At 38.5% G+C, this 23,830-nt stretch overlaps 1 protein-coding gene across 1 annotated transcript in view; it reads left to right on the forward strand.

Annotated features, from left to right (window-relative positions):
- Positions 1–23,830, forward strand: part of SEMA4B (semaphorin 4B) — a 287,527-nt gene that overhangs the window by 56,454 nt on the left and 207,243 nt on the right. Inside the window, exon 2 of the mRNA XM_063448921.1 lies at positions 18,817–18,874. The gene's annotated coding sequence lies outside the window, so the exon portion shown is untranslated. The remainder of the gene's footprint in view (positions 1–18,816; positions 18,875–23,830) is intronic.

A 23,830-nucleotide genomic window follows, 5' to 3' on the forward strand; every position in this document is an offset into this window, starting at 1 on the left:
TATAGACATGTCACCTTGTTAACATTCACTTTTTTCAGTAAAACTATAGATTTGGATCAGTCAACTTGCTCATTGCTTGCATTGCAAAACAACATGAGGCTCTAGCCTTAAATTTAACATTTACTTTGAATTTACTTTGAATTCTCAAAAAAATAAACCTATATGTTTTAATTTTCAAACCTATTAAACACATATTTTTTTAAAATTAGAAAGCGAATAAACAAATTATAAAAAATAAAATAAAACAGGAAACGGACAGTTCCCCTTTAACACTCAAGTTGTCCCAAGGAAGTGGATATAAAATGGAAAAAAAATCATTTGAGTTTTATTAGTTATGGAAAAATATTATCAACCCACTACATTTAACACTCAGAACTGTGTGATTATTACTCAGCTGGTAGGTGTGTTCCACTTCTCAGTGGAATTTTTCAACGCATTGGATCTATAATTTCTGAAGCAGAAGTTATTAAAATTTAACCCAATTATAACCATCATCATATTTAGTGCTCTGTTTTCACTTTAAATAATTTACGACTTTATTTTGATGTGCAGCATTTTCCTTAGAGAAACCTTCTAGAGAATTATTCTCATGCTAGATGATGTGACCGGATGACCTCAAGCCATTTAATGGCCCTTCAACTCTATTTGGGACCTTTGGGTCAATGAATGGATGTCTCTAATTTAGCTTGGCACTTCCAGCTGAGGGTAAATAGAATTTGAAAGATACCAGACTTCCTGTGTCATTGATGATCAACCATACTCAACGTTTAGTGCACAAATTTTGAAATGGACATTAAAACCCATTGATGGCTAAACGTACTCGACCCATGATGTTCCCTTCAAAGTTAGCTGTCACTGTCATACTGTTCTCATCATATTGTTATTGGGTTACATGTTCTACATGAATTAATAGAAATTAATTGCATCTAGTCTAGGGCTTGACAAATTTGCTTGACATCTAAGAGCCAGCTAAAAAATTTAGGAGCCATGTTTTTGTAACTAACAAAGCTTAATTTTTAGTGGCAAAAAAAAAATTCTTAAATGTACACTATAGTCTCCAGAACCACTCCCTGAGGCACAGACACAAACACACACTAACACAGACACACACTGACAAAGACACGCACAGAAACAGACACGCAGGGGGCGTGTCTTGGCCACCATCTTAGATGGCCACGTTTTAGAGAGGCTCCTGGACAAGGGGGGCAATTTAACTCAAAAAGTGGCAATTTCAACTGTAATGAAGAAATTCTATCTATGAATATTAATAGCTAATAAGAATCCTAACATGGAGAAGCAGAAGAAATCTGAAAAATCCATACCTTTAACAAAGAAATCGGGAGCAGGAGCTGCTGGGGTGAGTAAGGGTGCCCAGGCTCACTCCCCTGCTTCCAAGCCTGGCTCGCGGCTGGTTTCGCCGCTTAAAATATCGTTGGTGGCGCCGGGGAAATCCCTCCCCACCTCCCTCCCGGTCTCCCATGCTAAGTCTTATGCCTGTGCGGTCGCGACCCGCTCGCAGCATTCAGAGAGCGGCGGGACCGCGGCCGCACTAGCCGACACTTCTGTGTGCGGCTCAGAGTGCTCCGAGCACTCAGCATGCTCGGAGCACAAAGCTGTGTCTCCCGCGAGCGGCAAGGACCACCCAGCAAGCCGCTCGCGGTCTCAGCATAGAGCAGCCCGGTCGCTCACTTACAAAAGTGACCGGGCTGCAAGTAAAGGGGAGGGTAGTGTGAGGTCACGCTCCCCATCGGGATCCTCGGCCTCCAGGTTGTCGGTCCCGGTGGGGGGGGGGCTCTGCTATCCGACCCAAAACTCTTAAAGGCACAGTAAGGGCTATGGAAAGCCCAGAGGTTCAAAACATGGAATTAGGAGCTGAAATGCTCCAAACAAGTACTTTCTCTGCACTACCACAGAGAAAAGGTCATGATGCCACAACAAAGATGGCTGTCAGACCAGACATTGTGTATTCCACTCCCAAGATGGCCACTGCCACCTCCAATATGGCTACCACCACATTTATGGCAGCGACTTACAATCGTAATATGCCACCTGAATTGGCAGATGATCTGCCACCATCAGCTGGCATGATAATACAACTCATTAAAGATTTGAGAGTCGATCTGAAAAACGACTTTAAGAAAGATTTTGACACTTTATATGGAGCCATGGAGGGCATTAATCAGCGGACGGAAATAATAGAGAATAGATTGCACTCTCAAGAGCAATCTCACCTGGATTTGGTTGAAACTGTAAAAGAGCTTCAGAAGCAAGTACACCAACAAGCGGAAAAGTTAGCGGACGCCGAGGATAGAAGTAGGCGTAATAACCTAAGGATCAGGGGGATCCCTGACAATATAGACTCTCTGGAATTACAAAGTTATTTTCAGGCAATGGTGAAGTCAGCTCTACCAACTACTAAAAATACGGATTTACTACTGGACCGCATCCATAGATTGCCTAAACCCGGTAATGCGCCTGCAGCTGCACCCAAAGATGTGATAGTGAGATTTCACTATTACCACATTAAAGAGGAATTTCTGGGTGCAGTACGCACGTCAGTCTCACGGGGGACTACAGCGGTATGAAGGTCTTCCAAGACTTCTCTGCCCAAACAACGAGGCGACGCAGAGAATTTCAACTTTTTACCGCGGATCTAAGACGAAGAGGGATAAGATATAGATGGGGATTCCCGGTTAAAGTCCTTTTCCGCATGGATGGCAGGAATTTCATAATCACGTCGCCTGAGGAAGGAATGGAACTCATCCAATCCATGAATAGAAGTCAGGTATCGCCTCATAGACTCTCGCCATCTACTCCTCTGCAGGCCAGCAAGAGAAGCAAATCGGACACTTCCTGAGTTCCCAGTTCATAGAGCTACAGTCTTCATTTTCCACGGTCGTAAATCGTTCGACACTTCAAGTTAAGATGTTCTTCCTATCTTCACTAAGGAATTTTTTTTTTTTATATATATATATACACGTTTATTTTCATGATTTTTTATTTTTTTCTCTATTGATTTTTATGGCTTGGTTCTGAGAAAACTTTATCTCTGCAACAGGCTTTCGAGTTCTGCTCCAGTCTGGAGATTTAGCGGGATTACTGTGAATTTTGACTTGTTTCTCCTGGTTATGACTGTCCTTAGAGTCTGCACACCAATGATTATTTGACATGCGACTTAACGGTTTATTTCAGAAACCGATTTGACCACTTAAATCTTTCCAAATTTTTACAATCAATATTATTTTATGGTCCCTTGTTTTTTTTATATATATCATTTCATATTTAATTTTATTATTTTATTATTGTTCTGTGATTTTTGTACTTTCAAATGTTATATTTTACAGCTGCCTCTTTGTTTTTTCTTTTAAAAAAAAAAAATTATTATTTTTTTTTGTTTTGTTTATTTATATTGCTCCCCTTGTATCCAGCAGCCTTCTCTCCCCCCAACCTGGGCCTAATACCCTGAGATGGAGAAACTTTTTTTGCTCTCCCTCATGGCCCTTTTTTACTGTTTGTTTATTTCCCCTGATAGGGGTATATTTCCAAGTTTTTTGTACCCCGTTGATATTTTTATTGTTCTATTTTCTTTGACCATCCATCCTTTAAAATTTGGTAGAAATGTTTCCAGAACACGAATCACAGAAATGCCTCATACAAAAATGCATATTATGTGGCATCAGCGACTTGCACAAATTTGTTTATTTATTCCCATACACACATGTACACATCTTGAGTTTGTTGTGACAGTATTGTTGGATGTTTCTTTATTGGAAGGCGGTTGTTCGGACTCTCACAAAGTTGAATGTTCTTTTACTCTTTATCAAGCATTGCTGTTCCATAAATTATGGTTTTAAAATATATGTCATTTAATGTGAGAGGCCTGAACACCGCCCACAAAAGACGCTTACTATTCAAAGAAGCAAAATACAACAAATCAGATGTCATCTGTGTACAGGAAACGCATTTTAAAAATGATAAAACACATAAGATTATGTCAAAGCTTTTCCCAGTCCAATATCATAGCACTTATAAATCCAAGTCTAGAGGTACATCGATTTTCTTCCACAGGAATGTAGCATGTTCGACGAACAAAGTAATGACGGATGATGACGGGAGGTATTTAATATGGATAGGTTCGCTTAACACTATTGAATACACTATAGTGAACATGTATTTTCCCAACACCGGTCAGTTGCAGTTCTTTAGGAAATTGATGGACTTAATGAATGAGAATGTGAGAGGCAACTTGGTAATGTGTGGCGATACGAATTTTGTTATGGACGGTGAATTGGATAACGCTAGGGAAGACAATGATCAACAACATAGAGGGGACAGCGACAGATTAGCTAACAAATGTTCCAGATACATGATTGCATGTGGTTTATATGATTCCTGGAGACTGATGCATGAGAATGAAAGAGATTTTACGTATTATTCTGTATCTAAAAATATGTATTCCAGGCTGGACAGGTTTATGGTCCAGAGCGCTTTAATCCCGCACATCTTGAAATCTGATATCTTAGACATTAACTGGTCTGACCATGCTCCAATCATAATGCATATTGACGAAATTGTTTCTTCAGCCCCGAATAGAACCTGGAAATTAGGCGATTATTTATTAAACGATGTTATGAACAGATCATTGACGGAGAAAGCCTTGAGCGATTATTTTTTGGAAAATGCCTCACCCTAGGTTCCTGGTGAGGTGTCTTGAAATGCGCATAAGGCTGTGTTAAGAGGTCATTTTATTTCTAGAGCGTCTCACCTGAAGAAACTTAATAGCAATAATTTAAGAACATTGGAAAAAGAACTGTACAATTTGAACCAGGCTAATAAATTTGGTCCCTCGTCTTCCCTATCAGCAATAAGGCTAAAATTAACAAAATTAATTTAGATCGTACATCTCTTATGGTGAGACGTCTCAGGAAAACATTTTACTTAAAAGGCAACAGGGCCTCTACTCTTTTGGCATCCAAACTCCGGCATGTAAATGCACAATCAAAAATAGCGTATTTACTTGATGATCAGGGGCGAAAAGTGTTTCATCCTACTAAAATCAGTGACATGTTTGCAGAGTATTATAGTAAACTTTATAATTTAGAATGTGATTCTAACCTTACCCAGCCTTCTGCAACAACCATTGATAAATTCTTAGACAGAGTGACATTGCCTCGGCTGTCTCCAGGACACTTAGAAAGCTTAGAATGTGAAATATCAGCAAAAGAGATAGCTGAGGCGATCAAACTTATGCCATCCGGAAAAGCCCCTGGTCCCGATGGATTCACTATTTTATACTATAAAACTTTTCAAGAAATTTTAATTCCCCACATGACCAAATTATTCAATTCCTATAAGTCCGGGGGAACGATGCCAGAGGAGTCCTTGTGCGCACGAATAGTCACCTTGCCAAAACCGGGAAAAACTCCTGATAGATGCCACAATTTTAGACCCATTTCTCTAATCAATAATGACTCAAAGATTTATTCTAAAGTTCTCGCAAATAGATTAACCAAATTAATCCCATTGCTAATAAATAAGGATCAAGTGGGTTTTGTAAAGGATAGACAGGCGCCCGATGGGACTAGAAGATTCATAAACTTGATTCAGCACATCAATATGACCAAAACGCCTTCATTGCTTCTATCTCTAGACGCAGAGAAGGCGTTTGACAGGATACATTGGGTTTATTTATGGAGAACGTTAGAAAGATTCAACATACCATCATCCTTTATCACAGCAATTAAGGCGCTATATTGTGCACCTTCCGCCCATGTCTCAGCTTCCGGTTTCACATCCAAAACGTTTTCTCTAACCAATGGGACGAGACAGGGGTGCCCTTTATCTCCAATTCTATTTGTTTTAGCAATAGAACCCCTGGCTGAACTAATTAGAACAACCCCACAAATTGCAGGAATTGCTGTTAAAGAATCCGCTCACAAAATTGGCCTGTTTGCAGACGATATAATTCTAGCTGTCAAAAATCCAAAAGAATTTTTTGGCCACCTCAAAGACATTTTAACTCAATTTGGCGAGATATCGTACTACAAATTAAACGAGTCTAAGTCTCAGGCCCTTCCATTTCATTTAAAAAATTCGGAAACCATTGCCCTTAAGAAATTATATTTATTTGATTGGAGAGCTGAATACATGGAATACCTTGGCATTAATTTATGCAAAAATTTGGTAAATATGCATAATCACAACTTGAGGAAAGCATGGTCGGACCTACAAAAGGAGATGGAGAGATGGGGCGGAATGGAACTTTCCTGGCTGGGGAGGGTCGCAACTGTTAAAATGACGATACTACCCAAAATTCTATATTTTTTTAGGACCATCCCTTTGTCCATCCCATTATCATTTTTTAATAAAGTTCACTCGACAATGATGGAGTTCATCTGGGGGAATAAGCCTGCTCGAGTGAAGCTCACTTCCTTGCAGTACCACAAATCGAATGGCGGCATCGGTGTTCCAGATATCCGCAAATATTATTTTGCCACTAACGCTGCAGTGGCTGTGAGCTTTAATAATCAGGTTGATAAACCCAGATGGATGGAAATAGAAGAATCAAAAATTTTACCGGTTAGATTGTCAGAATTACCCTGGTTAAATTCTAAGAAAAGACCTGGAATTACAAAGTTATTTTTATCTACCAAGACTATACTTAACGCCTGGGATATTGTTTTTAAAAATGATCATTCTCCCAGCCTATATAGAGCAATGCCTATTGAGTTATTGAAAGATTATATTCCATCCTTAAAAATAGAACTGTTGAAGGAATGCTCTATAACTAATCTTGACAATTTTTTTCACGGCAATGCTCTTCTTTCTTTGGAAAAATTGAAACTTAAGTATGGATTAACGAATGTATGTGAGTTGGATTGTAAGGTAATCATTGACAAATTGAAAGAACTATATAAGGTACCTGAAACGGATAAAAACTATAAAACGCTTGAGATGTCTCCATTAGAGAAAGCTTTTCTATGCAGCCCCACTAGTAAAGGCATGGTATCCTTATGCTACTCGTTTTATAACGCCAAGCCCATTGTTAAATTAAAACACATGTTGTCATGGGAGACGGAGTTGGGTGTCCAGTACGATCTAGAAGAATGGTTCGTTTTTTTTAAAGCTTTAAAAGGCATTTCGTATTGCACCGACCACTTTGAAAATCATTATAAAATTTTATATCGTTGGTACCTGGCCCCGTCTAGATTGCACAACATGAATAATATGTATTCTGACCGGTGTTGGAGGGATTGTGGGGGTGTGGGCAATATGGCCCATATTTGGTGGTTCTGTCCTAAATTAACTAAATATTGGAAATTGATTCACGACCTAATTATTAAAGTGGACAGAACCATTAGCATTTTAACCTCGGAACTAGCCTTATTTAAAAAACTCCCGGAGTCCATTAATAGATCAGACAAAATAATCATAGGTCACATTTTGATCGCTGCTACATCCTGTTTACCTAGACATTGGAAGTCCCAAGATGTGCCATCTCTCAGGGAAGTTTTTAATTTGATTCTAGAAAACAAGGCACACGAATTATCACATAGAGCTAATATGCGTGGTTTCCCAATATTAAAATACAATTGGGATAAGTGTGAAGAAAAAATCAAAACAGCATATGGTCTTTGACATATTTGTTATTAAAGTGCATTGATGTAAAAACATATTATTATTATTATTATTTTTTTTTTGCCATATACACTGTTATGCCTATTTTAATACTGGATAGTTATTCTCTTCCATTTCCAAGTTCCCCTTCCCTTCCTACCCCCAATACAATGTTTATATTCTTGTTGTTATACAAATATGTAAAACTTTAATAAAAATTATTTGAAAAGAAACAGACACGCACTGACAGACACACACAATTGACACTGACAGACACACCCGGTAATTGAAATCCAACCAATCTCCATACCTTTGGGAGAGCTGGAGTGGATCAGCTTTCCCTAGGGTCCAGTGGGACTGCTCTCATGTTCCTCCTTTGCTCCCTCTCGTGCAGTGCTCAGCACACTGGAGTGACATCATATTCCGGCTCCCGGCATCACTGCAGGGTGGGAGCAGAGAAGGAACATAACAGCTCTCTTCCTTGCCGGCCGGCTCCATTCTGCACAAACAGCCAGCCACCTCCCATCAGCCAGGTGTACCAGCTTCCTGCATTGTCCCTCGCCGCCTGCACTGAATGCGCCACATACCCAAGGCACCATGACAAAATTCCTAGTCGCCATGGAGACCTGGCGTCTGGGGTTTGTTAAGCTCTGATCTAGACACATCTTGCTTAACAAATTTGAAGTCCCACATAAGCAGCAATCACAATTTAGATTCATTATGCTTATGCATGCGCCACTTTATAAACCTGTTTAAAACAGTTTGCTTACTGCTCTGCTATTGAGTGCATAAAAGGCGACACCATGAACCTTTCAGTCTGTTCTTTCTTCACTTACCAACTGCCAGGTAACGGATGCTAACAAGACAGAGTGCATTAAAGGAGCACTATAGGGTCATGAAAACAAACATTTATTCCTGACCCTATAGGGTTAAAACCACCATCTAGCCACCCTGGTCCCCTCATGCCTGCCTAAATATAGTAAAATCTTACTTGTATTCAAGTCTGCAGCAGCTTACTTAGTCCCTGTTTCCTTCACACCTGCCCACTGCCTGCTGACATCAGCAGAAGTGGTAGCCTGATCCAATCACAATGGCAGATCAGAGGTAGAGCCAGCATGTTTCAAACACAGCCCTAGCCAATCAGCATCTCCTCATAAAGATGAATTGAAAGTTTAGAGTCTGCATGCAGAGGGAGGAAACACTGAATGTTTGGATGCATTTTAGGCAGCCATGACCCAGGAAGGATCTCTAACAGCCATCTGAGGAGTGGCCAGTGAAGTTATCACTAGGCTGTAATGTAAACACTGCATTTTCTCTGAAAATACAGTGTTTACAGGAAAAAGGCTGAAGGTAATGATTCTACTCACCAGAACAAATGCAATAAGCTGTAGTTGTTCAGGTGACTATAGTGTCCCTTTAACGCTGCAGACGACCACAAATACCATTCATGGCAAAGAGAGACGTAATCTGAACATTATCTTATTTCACATAAAGGAATTTCTCGAGAACCTATGCTGGAGCCAAGCGTCTTAATTAGAATCTTGGCATACAATTCTTCAATGATTTTTCCACCATTACAGTGAACTCATAGTGGAAGTTGTTGACCATTGTTACTGCACCACTTTGCAACATGGTGACATACAGGTGCTGTTTTCCATCCTAACTCATAAACTCAGACAGAGTGACTCGTGTTGAAAAAAATAATGATATTGAGATCTGCTGACTTGTCCTGCTTTTCTTAGAACCTTCAGTTCTTAGAAAATGTAACCCTTTAGATATTTGTAGGGTACAGATTGCTACACGAATTGTTCATAACTGACATAATATTGATTTTTATCAACTGAATATATCTCTTTCTAATCTATATAACGTACTCCTTGATTTTGGAAAACATGGCATGCATAAAGTATATCTGTTATGGTAGATCAAAGATTGATTGACAGATGAGAAGCAGGAGTCCCCTAATCAGAAAGGTTCTTCTACTTACCTTCTCAGCAATTACAGCGCAGCTGTTGGAGTATACTCTAGTTGCTGTGATTATTCCCCATCAAGTATGAGACTACAAGTATCTGGATTCAGCAGAGAAACATAGGGCTAAGATTACCATATGCAAGTCCAGACAAATACATACACAATTGACCACAGATCCATAGGACTCAATTTAATATTTTTGGGTGAACTTTTCAAATGATTTAATATTACTGGCTAAATTTTTTTCAAATTATTTAATATTTTTGGATAAACTTTTAAAAGTTCCTGTCTGCGTTAGATACTGCATGGGATAACTGGTGTTAGCTCTGCTCAGTGGAAATTTTCAGCTTTCTTCACCTATGGTAGAACTGCCCACTTGTACATCCCTTTTGGGTCAAGATTCATGACATTTTAAAGTAGGTTTTTTATGTCCCTTCACTGCTGGCTCCAGCCCCTATTCTTCTCGACCACACTACGATCCATGCTCATAGTCAAGATCTCGCTCATGGTTCATATCCTGAATGTAGTAAAGCAATTCATTTTCATTTAATTAGTAACATCTGTAGACAAAAACTAGCACAACACCATACACTAGATCAGCACACATGCCTAGACAGGTGTGTCATTTGTTATGTTTGTCATGGTTTAAAGAAACACTGTCACTGTTTGTGGGCTTTGACAAATTCGCAAAGACCCCGACAGTGCCATCTACACTTGTGTTCCAGTGGCTGGGGGGTGGGGGGGGCAGGTAAAGTGAATTTTACTTACGGTATATTAACCTTTTCTTTTGACCATGTTAGAATTTCAGTGGTTTTGTATGTGCAGTGCCTGTATGTGAAGGTGTGTCTTTGTATGGAGTATGTGTGTTTGAAGGTTTGTGTCTTTGTGTATATAACTGATGTCAGAATGCAGGGGTGTATTTGTGGGTAGGATTGGCGTTTGGATGCAGGGTTGTGGTTTTTGTAGTGTTAGTATTTGAATGAGGTGAGCTTATTTATATTGTTTGTGTTTGCATTTTGTGGGTAAGGCTGCTTTTGTGTACAGGGACATTTTTCTGTTTAATGTTGGCATTTGGGGTGTGTTTATTGCAGTGTCAGTGTTTGACTGCAGCGATATGTTTGGGTATAGTGTTAGTGCTCCAGTGCAGGCATGCTTTGGTGTTTGCATGCAGGCACATGTTCACATATACAGATGCAAATTGCCACACAGAGAAACACACAGACACTGCCACACACAGATGCACTAAGACACATACACACACAGATACACTTTAAGAGATACATGCTGACACACAGATTGACATAAATGAACAGATACACTGAAACACAAACACACACATGCACAGATACACACACTGACACAAATGTACATATTCACAAACATGCACAGGTATACACACTGACACACTTTCATATATGCACACATACACATCCACAAACACTGATCCATATGCATTGAACACACAATCACACACATAGACACACTCACACTCCTGATATGTCTCCCAGTAAGTCTCCTTTTAGCCCTGAATGAGAATCTCCAGCAGTGTAAATGCAGCTGAGGAGGGCCCCATGGTGCCCATGCTAGCAAGAAGTGTCGGTGGGCTCCCTGACCCACTTTGGCCCTGGTGTAATTTCACCAGCTTTACCGCCGGTAGTGTCACGCCTGCTGACCAAAATCCATTTACTATCACTAGGCCACCACCATGTAACATTTAGACAGTCTTGCTGTCTTTCTCAAGGGATCTTTTTGTTAAACAAGAACTCTTAGACAAGGATTAAGATCTGATCTCAGCTCAACTGACACAGCACCAACTGTACCAACTATACATTTCCAAGGGAGACAAAAGTCTTGAGGTCTTATTTAGGGAAAACAAGTATGTTCATCATAAGAGCAGGAGACGTTTAATTACATGTGTTTTGCAGTTATAAAAAAAAAAACACCCTGCACAGAGCATCTGGAAAGTGTTCCCCATATACTGTATCTTGAGGGCCTTCTTGATTTTTTAATTGCTTATTGATAATGATTCTGCACAGTCAAACTCTGTTCTGACTACTTATTTCCCCGACTGAGATATAACATCTGTCATTATAAAAAAGAAGATAAAGATTTGTGTTGATCAAAAAAAAATCCCGTCTTCCAAGACATATGAAACGCACGCAGCTACGATGAGTTCTCTCCTTTGTAGTTTCGCGATTAGCTGCCTCATTTGTGAAGAGATCCAAGACTCTCTGTACTAAAGCAGGTGTGAACATTCTAATGAGCATATTTTTTTGTCTTGTAACAGATTCACAGCTACGCCACTTGGCAAAACATATCAGACAATAACTAGCTTTCCCATGCCACATACTCATAACAAGTTTTAAATCAGTGTAGATTTTACAGAAAGAAATCCTTTCCTCAAGCGTTACCACTCTTACCTGGACTGTAAAACCCCAAGTTATATCAGAGAGATTTCTGATAAATAGTTTTTATGTTAAAGGGACACTATATTTACCTGAACAACTTCAGCTTAATGAGGTTGTTCAGGTGAGAACTATAGCTCCCTGCAGCCTTTCTCATGTAAACACTGTATTTTCTGAGAAAATACAGTGTTTACATTGAAAGCTAGGAACACCTCCAGTTGCAGTCACTCAGAATGCCACCAGAGGGACTTCCGAGTTGATTGAGGCATAAAACTCCTCAAGTCACTCAGATCTGCTGTCAGCAGAGCACAGGGCAGCACTGTGCACAGCATCCTGTGATTTAGTATCTCCTCCCTCTGCATGCAGACACTGAACTTTCCTCCTAGAGACTCATTGATTCAATTAATCTCTATGAGGAGATGCTGATTGGCCAGGGCTGTGTTTGAATCATGCTGGCTCTGCCCCTGATCTGCCTCTTTGTCAGTCTCAGCCAATCCTATGGGGAAGCACTGTGATTGGATCAGGCTACCACATGTCAGCAGACAGCTTGTTTTTCTGAGTCTAAGAGCATGCAGATTTACAGCTACAGTAAGATTTTTACTATATTTATGGCGGCATGAGGGGCGCAGGGGGGCTAGATGGTTGTGTAAACACTATAGGGTCAGGAATACATGTTTGTGTTCCTGACCCTATAGTGATCCTTTAAGTTAAATTGGGTAAAGTGTAACTGTGGGAGAAGATTATACATAACTTACACCCTTGTGGCCATTTTGGACAGAGATGTCAATAATAGTAAAGTATTCACTAAACTGGGGATTGTGAAGCATGAACAATGGGACGGCTCATTTTAAGCTGCAACTGCTGATTTAGATTTTTTTTTCCAACTTAGCTAATTTGCTTTTAAATTCAATTTCCCTTTGCAAAGCACAACGTGATTCATTAGCAACGATATAGAGGGCATCGTATTTGCATCTCTCGAGTTTACAATTATGGTATTATTAAAGCAACATTCTACTCATAACATTAAATAGTATTTATTTTCACTGTGCTATGCCTGTCAATCTGTTTGATTACTGAAGGCCGCCTCCCAAATGTCTTGCTTTTGGCTGGACAGTCCCAATATTAGGGGTCCTGACCCACTGTCCAGATTTTGTTTACCTCAGGCAACACAGCACAAGTGCATTATTACATGGCAAGCTTAGCCAGGCTGATATGTCTTGTTAGTGTATGTTACCACGCACTGCAGCAATGCCCCATTAAAGGCCCGTCCACCCATGCAGAATCAGTCCCTAAGAATGTTGGGAGGTAGATGACTGGGTTCCTCTTTTATTTTATTTTTAAATGTTAAAAATCATACTAAATACCAGATTCTGTCCGGATGGGCAAACTCCAGTGAAAAACTGCAATAGCAAATCTCATATTTACTAAAGCCAAATAACGACAGAATTCTGTCAGCCCAGGCAAATCTGCCGCTATTGCACGGCTGCGTTCAGTGTCCAGAACAAAATCTTTGCTTTTGCATCCGAACTCTATACAAAGTGAATACTTGTTCACTGGCTTTTATGCAATCGAGTGATAATTTTCAGCATTATTTGCCCATTATTAACCCTTGGTAATGCAAGGATTATTCTGTGATGGTTGGTCAACTCTTGCTAGCCAGACTCCACATTTAAGATAAATAAATAGCCTATAGAGGTCAATAAGACCCCCATATTTTTATATAGTAAGTTTAAAACCCCCATATGCCCACATGCCTTCTAATGGATGGTTAAAAACTAGAAATCACTGTCCAGCCCGCTGCCCCCACCCATAGCCAGTGGGCAATTTGGATTTTTATTTTTAAAGTATTCAGTATTCAGTCAAGATTTCAGCTGTCCATCCGTGTGTGGTCGAGCTGAAATCTGGGCCAAATACAGGCCCGTTCAGGCCAGACATTGCTGAATAACGTGAACGATGTCTAGATTTTGCAGTCTGTATAGCCCTGTATGCAGCCAGATGGTTTTACCCCATTCGGGTCATTTGGACTTTAGTGAATATCACTGTAAAACTTACCTTTATTCCAGCTCTGAGATTTCACCTCAACTATACAAAAATATTGTTTGCTTCACTTTTATAGGGGGAAAAAAACCTTCTATGAAACTAAATCACCAGTGAGGAAACTTTAATAAATACAGACCTGGGGTGGAAGTATGGGGGAGAGAAAAAGGAGATAGTGAGAAATAAAAGAGGTGTTGGCAGAAATTTGGAAAGTGGTGGTGGGCTGGAACAGGGAGGAAAGTGCAGGATATCAGGAACCAAAGGAACCGGAAAAATGCATTACTTAAATTGAATATACTACATATATTACGTAACTAGATTTAATTGTATCCGGTATATAATAATAATATCAAAGTATTTAACCAGGAAAGGTACATTTAGATTACTCTGGTTTTCAAGTACGTCCTGCCAACATATAATACTTGGCACATTTTTCCATTTTTTAATATATAATTTTATTGAGTCTCACGGCAACATCCTATTAAAATGTGTTACTCTTGGATATTTATGTCATCAGTTCCTAAATTAATCAGCAACTATAATATAGCAGGCAGATTTATTAGCAGGCGTGAGAAGCATTTTCCCCTTTTTGGACACTAAGTGTTTAATTGGCTTATTTAGTCAATGAGGATTAAATACCCTGTAGACCACGGTTATTGGCATCCATGACAACATGGTGATGTTTAAATACATTATTAGTTATCTTTGCCTGGGAGGACCGGCTATGGCGTGGTTTGTTTCTACAGATGAAGTTTCCATTACATGACCATTATTAGCCCCTAAAAAAAAACACTTGGGATGCTGACAAGCCCTGGTCATTTCCCATTGCCTAAAGACAGACTCTGGATGATGTAGAATGTCACGGCATATTTTCACTAAGTGAGGAGTTATGCAAGCTTTCTTGTTTCTGCTAATCTTAAATTATTTGTCATTTATATGCTGGGGTTTTTTGTTTTTTTAAACAAAAATTATATAATCAGTACAGTAATGTAACACTGGACAAGTTATTCTGCTATTAAATTGGACCTTAAATAAAGTGATAAGAAGAGCACACGCTGAGAATTCAGAGCAAGGCTTGGCAAGTTCCAGTAGCAAGGGTGTACTAAAACGGTTATTACTGGCACTTAACTTTTTTATTTTATTTCAAAATCAATGAATGTGTCTCTGTATTGCACCTGTTATTACACTACATAACCCGAAGTGTACAAACCCCCCTTCAATTAGTGGATTTGGATATTTCATACACACCCATTGCTGACAGGTGTATAAAATCAAATATACATATATATTCTCTATGGACCATCCATGGCTTATAATACAGGAATTTAAGTTCTTTTCCGTAAATTATAGGTACACTATAGTCACCTAAACAACTTTAGCTTAATGAAGCAGTTTTAGTGCATAGATCATGCCTCTCAGGTTTTACTGCTCAATTCACTGCCATTTAGGAGTTAAATCACTTTGTTTCCGTTTATGCAGCCCTTGCCACACCTCCCCTGGATTGACACACCCTGCATGAAAAAAACTGTTTTCACTTTTAATCAGTTGTAATTTACCTTAAACAATTTTATCTCTTGCTCAGTAAATTGAACTTTAATCACATACAGGCGGCTCTTGCAGGGTCTAGCAAGCTATAAAAATAGCAGGGGATTAAAAAAAAATCTAAATTAAACAGAACTTGCAATAAAGAAAGGATAAACTTTAGATGACTCTTTACAGGAAGTGTTTAGGAAGGCTGTGCAAGTCACATGCAGGGAGGTGTGACTAGGGTTCATAAACAAAGTGATTTAACTCCTAAATGGCAGAGAATTGAGCAGTGAGTCTGCAGGGGCATGTTCTATACACCAAAACTGCTTCATTAAGCTAAAGTTGTTTTGGTGACTATAGTGTCCCTTTAAACTACCCTTGATGGCTGAACTATATCCCATAATCTACTAGCGGAATAAGGTCATTGCTCCCATTCACAAAGTGGGAGAACCAGGTTTGGCTAAGCAATCTCAGAAACAACTGTGTCCCTTTAAATGATACAGAAAATATTTCTGGTAAATAACTTTTTGGGGATGTTTTTAAATGCGTTATCCCCATTCGGTGCAATCATGGCTATCTATTAATTAAATTACACTATAGAAGTAGAAGTACAAACATGTACTATAATGTTCTCCTTACTATTTAGATGTTAAGACCCCCCTGCAAGTGATAAAAAAGCAGATTCCTTCACCTTATATCCCGCTGCACGCTGGTCTCTCTCTCTCTGCTGCCACCTTATTCAAATGGAATTTCTTCTGTTACTAAAAGGGACACTAAACAAAATATCCCCACTAGATAAGCAAAATCACAAAACCTACTAAAAGGTATGTCCCTAGTACACCGAGAATAAGTGAAGCAAATTAAGAAGAGTAGGTAGGTGTGAGCAATATATTAAAAAAAAAGGCAATACCACCTAGGTATCAACGCTAGGACAACGGCCAGATGAATCTATAGGGAAGAACAAACTGGAAATAGTGTAATCACGTAACAAATATGTAGACACGCAACAATAATGCTAAAAACTCACAAGAGTTCAGAAATATTTAGGCTCATCATCCTTCCATATTGGGGTGATAGACTTAAGTGTTCTTGTGCTTAAAAAGAGCAGAAAGCATGCAGATAGTGCAGATGGTAATATTCACAATAGATCTATTAAAAATGCACTTACAAGATAGTAGATAAAATACAGCATCTCTCCATAATATATGGATCTCTAGATAACACTCAAGCGATGGGTGAAGCTTCAGAGTGGACACTAATCTTAGAGATGATGGAACCTCTCAAAGAGGTATATAACTTAAATAAAAACAAAATAAGAACAGGTATACAAAAAGTCCTCGAAGGGTGTAAATCCAACGCATTTCGTCTTCTAGACTTCCTCATGGATGGTGGTCGCTCCTCCTATGCTCCTCGTTTAAATAGCCCGCTCATCGTGAATCGATGGTAGTATGTCTAATCCAGAGATTATACACTTCTAGCCATTCTGATTCAATGTGTGCTGTGATAGGCTGGAAGCACTCAGCTGACTCTCACAGCCAATCACGGCAATACATTCCTGCACAGACTAATACTTCCTCATTAGTCCAAGCAGCACTGAAGAATGAACTGCTGGGGACTATTGTTTAACATTAAAAACAGTTTAACGCTGAATGGAAGGATGGCACCAGTGGACTCCAGACATTATAACTGCTACAATGAGATGAAGCAGTAAGCGCGCATACAGTGTCCCTTTAATAGAATTTTCCAAGCAGTATGGCGAGTTCAACATACCGCTAGGTAGCACTATTTTAGTACAAGCCAACAGTCTGGGGAAACATAAAATCTTTAAAACATGTATTATTAAATATATCACTATACCACATGTATTTTTACCAGTGTAAGGCTGCACATGGATGGTCAACTGTGGAAATCATCAAGAATCAATAGTAGAAACCTGCCTATTCTTAGGATTACTGTAACTTAATAATAATAATAATAATAATAATAATAATAATTGAAAAAAATAATAATAATAAAGAAATCCCACAAGAAAATATAATTCAGTCATGACGTGTTCAGCGCGAATACTTACAAAGATACAACAAAGCTAATTTTGTGTGTCAGGTGTTAAATGTTAATATCACCTCTGATGAATATAGGTTTAGCGTTGGAAAAAAAAATGTTTCCTTATATTTGTATCCCATAGGACACCACAAATAGTAACTGCATAACACATCTTCTCCAGGGAGCGAGAGTCTGATGCAGACGTTTGGAGTGTTGTCTGGATGCAGTCAGTCTCTAGAATATTTGGCCAAAGCGGAATTACTCTACTTTTACGTCAAAAAAAAATTATTTTTCTTTTTTATTCATCAAATTTGCATTGCATGCTATTAAATAAGAGCCCAGACTGAGAATCTCATACCTAAACACCTTGGCTCGAATGTAGGACGCAGGCTGTAAGTAAGTCAATCTCTACTTTGCAATGCATTGTGATAGCTTTAATAGTGCACATTTAATGTAATATTCCTGCATGAAAAGATAGAACCATTTATATTAACAATGAGCATGCTATATTTGTGTCTATGCATACATTTATATAGAATGTAGGTGTGAAGAATTTTAGATGAGAGATTCCAACATGGTGTGATACATGTCACTTGTTTAGAATATTGCAATGTTGTAATGTATTCGATTTATAAATCAACAAATTGATAGAACTATTCATAATTGCACAGTGATTTATGGTATTGGTATGGTTAGGGTACACATTGTGCTTGGGGTGAGGATCAGATGTTTTTCACCTGACTCCCATTATTTTGCCTGGCAGTGAATGTATTGTGCCTACTGTGCCCATGTTAGGTGAATGAGCTATCCCACATCTGTTCTTTGAGTCTAAAGATGCAGAGATACAGTGTGAGGTACCATATTGTACCCGTCATGCAATTATAATCAGCACTGCAACAATAGTGCACTGTAATGAATGCATGTTACAATGTATCTGTAATTGAACCTATGATGGCAATATTGTTATATCTGTAGCCATATTTTAATAAAGACAAAGTTATTTGCTTTGTGTAAATTGCTGGGAATACAACGTGAATTTAAAATTTTAGGCCAAACTGTAAAATGTATTGCCCTAGCTTGTAAAGTTTAGTTTAAAATTGTAAATGATTTTTGTTTTATTCACTTTGCAATCCCTACAATTAAGACATTATTGAATAACCCAGATAATCACAATTGGACCTTTCCAGCTTACAATCTGTTTGTTTTTATTTTTTAGAAATCCACATTTTTAGAAGAAACCTGCCAAAACCTGTGTATTATTTAACCTGTTTCAAGTAAGTGATAAAAGTGCTTGTGCTGCTCACAACATTGTAAAATGTGCCTGTATTCAGAATCATTGTGCAGGGCGATGTAAAGTCTACAGGGCTCACAGATCAATCCCAGAATGCAATGCACATTCATCTCTCTGCGTGTATAGCTGTAGTGTGTACCACTACAGGACACTACAGGAATATTCTAGGTTTTTCAGCAGTTGAATCTATATATGTATTTGGAATGGCTGAAATTTAATGGCAATAAAACACGTGTCCTTTTTTCAAAGGCAATTGTACTTTAAGTAATTAAAACTATTCACATATGGGAGAAGAGTCGGTGCAACTGATTTTAAACACGTCACCTAATCAGTAGAAGTGAATCTGTCATAATGATAAAGTGAATGCTTGATCCAACAGTACACATTTAGGATATCCTGTGGCAATGAGCCATTCCATCAAGTTCTTCAAAGATGACCTTTTCGTATAGAGCAAATGATGTGCTTGCTCAGAGGGCCACAACCTAGCAATGAGTAATGTGACAATTTGTAGCCTTAAGAAGAGCTGTTAGAGGTTTCTCTGAGCTGGCAAACATGATGGACTGTGCTGTAGACCTGAGGAATATGTTCTTGTGGCACAGTGGAGCTTCAGCGATTCATTGGTGACCATATGGACACATTTTTTTTTTTTTAAGTCTCATATTTTAAAACCTTTCTCCAATTAGAAATAAAAACATCCCCCTAAAAATTATTTGGGGAGATTTTAAAATAAATGTGATATTAGGGATAGTGATTGCCTACAGATGAATAAAATGGGGAATACATTATAGAGTGTAACTATCTGATAAGACCGTTTTTTTAAATGTATTTTATTTTATTTTTGAATGCATACTTTAATATTCCAAATAGTTTTCTTACTAATTTTGGTTCTGATGGTTATTGTTGCCATTTGAATGCAGCTATAAACCCTAAAATTCAATTTTCCCTAGCTACAGGTCCTGGAGCTACTATGGAATAATCTCTAGAAATTACACCCAAAAATGCCCAAATAAAAAAAATTCCTTGGGTACTAAAGAGTTTGCCTTGATGCTGCTCCACACATTATTAGAAACTCGTTATGTCACTCTCGGAACATTTCTTATTTTCCTAAATTGAGTTTGTGCTTCCTAATCTAATCCTCATAGATATATGTAGAAGTATGTTAAATATATTCCGACATCAGACTGTAGGTCATGGGGATGAAATAGTGCAAAATATTGTGCCCCCTGCTGGCAGTGACAATGTAATTCAGCATTTTTAGATTTTCTGCTCATCAATGCATTTGGGAGATGGAGTGAAGTATTTTGCAGGAGCCTTTTGCTTCCTGTCACACTATGTTATCAAATAAAGTCAAATAATTGCCAACTGTTAAAAATAATTTCCAGTGGCACAACGCCACTTGGCAGACACATTTTAGCACATCATCAGGTTTCTATGGTACCGTGTAACATGGAGCCAGCAGAGCATCTTGCAACACAGATCTACAGACGCATTAAAAGAATAAAAGTAAAACTTTTTTTCTTGGATTCGTTTAAACTGAGATGCTGAGCAAAAAGTCTGGATCAAACATGCACAGGAAAATGTTTGATTTGTGTCCTGTGTTATATGCAGAGAGCATGATATATGGTTCTGTCAGTGAAACACGATATCTTCATTTATAAGCTCTATAAGCCATTTCTTCACTGGTCCTGATTAGCATTGGCCTAGATCACTGCAATCAAGAATAAATACACATTCCTTTTTTAAAACTACCTAAAATAAATATATATATATATATATATATATATATATATATATATATATAGTCAATACAATGTTAAACAAAAATCTGCACACCAGTCAGGACATAAGACTTGCTTTTCCCACAGAAATCACATATTTGTTAGTGATGGATTCTGGGTGGGCATATGCAAATTAGTTCAACAATAAATCACATTTTTACCTCATTCCATTTTAAACATGGATTCCTTTGACTTTATGTTTGCTGTATACAACAGCTTTAAAACACAACTTAGGAAAAGATGCAAAGCCAGTGAACCACTCATGGACAGCTGTTTCGTTGTTAATGCAACTCATCAGCATGAGGTTGGTTACTGGTTTGCTATTGAGACTTGGCGGGACTTGGTGAAGCAAAGAACAAAAAAAGACAAGGTGGGGGGAAAAATGTGATTGAAAACCCCTTCCACCTGAAATCTGTGGATTGTCAATATAATGTTAAAGAAAGATCTGCACACCAGTCGAGCCATAAGACTTGCTTTTCCCACAGAAATCACAAATTTGCAGGGATGTTACTACTGCAAAGGATTCTGGGTAGGCATATGCAAATATATATATATATACATATACATAACAGTACACAAGGCAGAGACAACCCTGCATGGGGCCTTTAGAAGTGGAACCATCACTACATTTAAAATAATATAACAGAATTAAAAAAAATAAAAATCACCTATAACTTGCATTTACCTTTACTTCATGTGACGCTCCATATTCATTAACATTTATATTAAAGATTTACCAAGTGACATCACATAACAATCCAGTTTAGTCCCTGCACAGCCAGTGTACACAGTGCAAATGAGAAGCAAAACTAAATCATTATTTCGGTTTCTCTGGCAGAAAAGGGCAGCATTTATAGTGATAATTAATTGAGAGACAAGATATTTGCTATATATATATGGGATAAGTAAACTGAATATTATACGTCCTGGGCAATGACAGTTCTACTTTAAAATGCGCTGTTCTTTAACATGTCATAATGTTTCAATACTGCAAAAACAGATCTCAGGGGGATTTGCACTGACCACACTGACCGCAGCTCATGTCCATCTTTTTCACAGCCATCCACACAGCTAGCAGCAGGCGGCTGCAATTATAAGCACCAGAAGCCTTCATAAGTGGCCATACACATATATTGTCATGCTTCTCGCTAAGTAACCGGGCACTATCTATAGTTGCAGTGCAGCTACAGTATATATTAACATGTTGTCATGGAAACGTTGCGTTTTAAATGTTTCTATCAGTGTGTGACACAGTAATGTTCTGCATTCAAAACAACCCAGTAAGCGCATTACATCAATTTAGGACAGCACAACTAATGGCAAAGTTTAGGATAAGGTTAGAAGACATTACAGTAATATTAGGTGTTTTATATCATGTAACCCCATGCATTCACCGATGCTACCAGTGCAGGTGCAAGACTATTTTGCACCCTAGGTAAGTCCAGCTCTTTGTCTTGGTGCTCTGGGAAGCAAAATCATAAAAGTAAAACTTGTGTTTTAGTTAGGAAATGGGCAGACTTAAGGTCCTGTTGGCTTTTATCTGCTGTTAAAAATCTGCAAGAATTTAAAGACAAACGAGCTGATCAAACAATTGCTACCAATCAAGGACAGGGAATAACCCCTAATAATGAAGAGTCTTTGATAGGACACACACATAAACACAATGTATAAACACATGCAAACAAACAGGTAAGAGGTCTGGGAAATTATGACGTTTTTACAGTATGCCAGGCTCAGCAGAGGGTCTCTGCTTGAATTATACCTTTTAGGATAAAAGATTATTAAAGTTTATGTTTTCATCATTTATATATTGTTCAAAGAAACACTTATTTATATCATGAAATGAGGAGGAGATGGGCGGGCGGTACGTGACGTAAGCACGGCAGGTCCGCGGGCTTCGGGGACCAGGAAGTGAGGCGGCAGTGAGGTAGAGGGTCAGCATGGACACCGTGCTCGACGGCTTCCAAAACTGAAGCGGACGAAAAACTGAGGTAGACGGGGGCGACAACAAGTGCCACAAGACCATCTATAAGCTACTGTAGGTACCCGGGCTTCTTAACTAGAAGAGCGATCTCTGCATCGATCCGAGGGGAATGTGAGGTACGCTGGAGACAGGAACAAGGGAGGAAAATCTAAGTGGAATTAAAGTGAAAGGAAAATAAAGGGGGGAAAAGAGAGGCAAGAGGAGACTACAGGTTGGGGACAGAGAATACCTGTGAGTAAATTGAGAGATATTTACTTATCAGCAATGTATTTGCACTTGTTATGTTACTTGCTGTGACAAATAATGGATATATATTGAAAGACATAGTTACCTGCTATCAATTTGTAATAATTACCTGCTGAGACAAGTAAGTCCATTGAATATAAAAACTAATACTTGAGAGCAAACTAAGAGATATCTATATATCTGCAATCTACTTGCACCTGCTCTCTGCTGAGACAAATAATACATACCGATTTAAAGATACAGTTACCTGCTATTGATTTTGTATTAGCTATCTGCTGCACAAATAAGTTATACATACTTAAAAAGGTTAAAACCTTTCCAAACAAAAAAGGCCGGAGGGGACAAAGACCATTTCAACTATACAATATATAACCCCAAGCGAAAGAACTTAATTATAAAAGAGCATTATTTAATATAAAAAAGCAGCGTATTATATGCTTGAAAATAAAGCTTAAGCTAAATTAAAGGGGCAAACACATCAAAAAAAAATTTTTTATCGAAACTGAAGCAGCAGACCCCACAATACACATGGCTCCCAAGAAGGAGAAAGCCCTAAACATTGAGAAAAAGAAAGCAACAATTGGTACATACTATTCCCCCAAAATGGCACCTATAGAACTAGAGAGGCAACGTAAATCTTTGCCCATAGAAAATGCTGAACTCTCTGCCCACCAAATGTCTAATTTATCAGAAGACGACTTTCCACACCTGCCAAAAACCTCACAGGGAATGACGCAATAACTATTAACTCAAATGCTGGATAATCTACATAAAAAAATTAAAAACGACATTGAACAAAATACAAACGACCTGAGGTCAGAAATTTCCACCCTTTCTGAGAAATTTTCAAGTCAGGCAATTATATTACAAAAAGTTCAAGATGATTATGAACATATTAAATTATCCAATATCCAATTAGAGAAGAAACTGC

Source organism: Pelobates fuscus, chromosome 3 (genome assembly GCF_036172605.1).
Source record: "Pelobates fuscus isolate aPelFus1 chromosome 3, aPelFus1.pri, whole genome shotgun sequence".
Lineage (NCBI taxonomy): Eukaryota > Metazoa > Chordata > Amphibia > Anura > Pelobatidae > Pelobates > Pelobates fuscus.